The sequence below is a fragment of the Nymphaea colorata genome, unplaced genomic scaffold (genome assembly GCF_008831285.2).
Source record: "Nymphaea colorata isolate Beijing-Zhang1983 unplaced genomic scaffold, ASM883128v2 scaffold0108, whole genome shotgun sequence".
NCBI classification, from domain to species: domain Eukaryota; kingdom Viridiplantae; phylum Streptophyta; class Magnoliopsida; order Nymphaeales; family Nymphaeaceae; genus Nymphaea; species Nymphaea colorata.
Genome location: NW_022204614.1, coordinates 5,828 through 8,654, shown reverse-complemented (window position 1 = coordinate 8,654; position 2,827 = coordinate 5,828).

Sequence of the window (2,827 nt, the reverse complement as noted above, 5' to 3'; positions counted from 1 at the left end):
TATGGTCTTCGTAAAAAACTCCATTGTGAGCAATGCTCGGCTTTGCTTTTTCTTCTTTAGTAGAACGACCGAATCCCACATCTTATTGCCTTGCATTTGTGCTTACTTTGTATTAAGGAATGATAGGAACGGTAAGAGCATGGGTTAAGGGGGTTTTCTCTGGTTTAAATCTTTACATGGTGACTCCAAACTTTTCCATTCTGGTGCTTACCTTGCTAGCTTCTGTCTGTATGTTGTAAGAGCCAGGGCCTGGAGTGGCATCACTGATGTATTCCATTGAATCCTCATCAAATGAATCATCTTAAAGGCCAGTTGGGATTGATTTTTCTTTGATTGCTAGCTTGGATGTTCCGATGCTGCAAGTTGGTGTGATCGGTGCTATGGAATTATCATGCTTGAGGTATATATAAGGATCGCATGAATATTTATCCGAAATGTAAACTGCACTTGGCTGAACTTGCAATTCTTCTTTCGAAGGCTCGGAGTATCTAAGTTGGTTTTATGACAGGTTGTGAGCCAAAAATCTATTAGCTGGGGATTTGCGTCTAAATATAATGAAATTTACCTATTGATGTGCTGTAAGGTATTGCCACCCTTGCGTTGTGTGGTAAAGATAGTTTGTAGTTCCTTAAGTTACTCTTTAAGTTTCTATCTGTTGTCTTGGATAAGGACGGTTTTGTTTTGTTTGTTGTAAGTCTTCATCGAATTCTTCTTTAATTCGTTTTCCCGATGTTCATTCAGCATTTCCTTGATCCTCATGTTCCCCCATTTGTTTCTAGTTCCGACATTGGTTTGGTTATGAAAAGCATTCTTGATCATTATCTTGAGTTCTGTTTGCTCTTATATGAATTTCTGTTGGGTTTTTTTCATCTCCACACTATGATTTCTATACAGTTTCCCTTTTTTTGCATTGGATTTCATCTGGCTATTTTTATCATCTCCCTCAACTTCTATGATCTTTTGGTTTACCGACTCTTTGAATGCCTTCTGGCTACTCTTCTAGACCATTTTTCTCTATTCTCTGCCTTTTTTCATAGATTTAAGCAACCTGCTGGCGGCATTGTGAGCCACCTCATAGCTACTTTACTGGTCTCCTCCGTATTAGCAAGGCCCAGGAAAGTTGTTTTCCTTGTTATTTTTCCACCTGTCGTTGCAGTAGACGAAAGCCATGATGGGTACTCTGCTTCTAAAAATAGAAATTAATTAATATGATATGGTGATTATAATATTTTAGGTAAGATTCAAGCATAGCGACTGCTAATTACTCGACTTTTCTTCCCGGGAAGCGGAGGAGGAGTGGGCTTATTGCTGCTTTTTGGGGGAGGAGGCGGTGGAGGCAGCTTGGAGGATGTTGGATCTGCGGGGCGAGAGCTGTCGTCTTATGGAACTTTTCCGTTGATGAGATAACGCTTTAGGACTGGATCATAGACGATATCATCTTCCTTTTCTTCTTCTTGCTCGACTGGCTTCGGCTTTTCAACGACTTTGGTGTCTGCAAACTGGGTGGTGGCTGTCTTGATCTTATCAACAGCTTTGCTCCAGTATCCTAAGAGGCCTCCATCTCCGCTATCTTTGCTTGTTTCTGACGATGCATTCGCCCTTACTTCCTGCTTCTGATTGTTTTGGCTGCTGGAGAGCATGCTGATAAGTTTAAGTTTGATTTGCTTATGCAATTGATAGCTTTTTTCATTTGTCTGCAGTTCATTGACGTGCTTCAGGACAACCTCGATTAGATTTTGGTCATCTGGGATGTTTTCAATAAGGGAACTGATCAGCTTAAGGTAAATTCCTATCAAGGTTGGAAATTATTTTCTGATGATCTGCAGGCATGAAAGAAGCGCTGTGATGAATTGGATGTTATTGATGCTTTTAGAATTTATGATATTTATCAGCTTATCAGAAGGATATATTAGCAGCAGATACAATATTTACGATTAGCTCAATTATTTTTGGTCGATGATGAAGGAACTAAAGGTTGAAAGCTCCTCGAAGGTAAAGTATGATTTGTTTGAAAGAACAATGGAAGAGTTTTACTCAAGATTGTGAGCTAGATGCGAAGCATGCATTTCAAGATATTGATGGCCGAGCTTTGTGAGAATCAATACCAGCTCTGCTGACAATTTCGTTGAGCTGCTATTAAAATACTCAAGGCTTAGTGCATAAAGGGCGCTTCGTTGTCCTTCACTCAAACCGCTTTTGTTCTTTAGGACAAATTAGTTGATAAAGCCATTGATTGAAGAGTTAAAGCCTGGATTTTTGGAATAAAAAGCAAAGTCCTTGTCAGTTTTATCGAAAGCTGAATGCAGAATGCCATCTATGTTGGGTATGAATTTAGATAGCAAGGATGACGGCATGTTGATCCAACGGTCAATCGACTCTGCAATAGTGAATGCATTTGCGTTTGAAGGTTATTATTTTGTTTTTGGCTATGGTCTTTAAATTTTGGCTTCTCGGGTGGGCACATTTCTAACTTATTATGGTTCTGATTGCACAGGAGGCTTGATTTAAGATGCAGCAGGCCTTTCATATATGGTTTATTTGGTTGCTTATTCTTATTGTTTCTGTTTTTACTCATCTCTTCTCTGCTTTTTTGATAATATCTCTTGAACAAGTGGAGATTTAGGAGCAGGTTTTGATGTTTTCGTGGATGAAGGAGGTGGAGGAGGAACGAATGTTGCTTTTACAGGCTCAGCTTATTTGGTAGGATTTGCAGATAATGGCTCAGAAGTTTATACTTTTTCTTAAACTGATGGATCCTGGGCTGGTGCTTATTCTTGGTGATGTTCATGAGCCTTTGCAATGGGTGGTGGAGGTAGCTTGGTCCTTT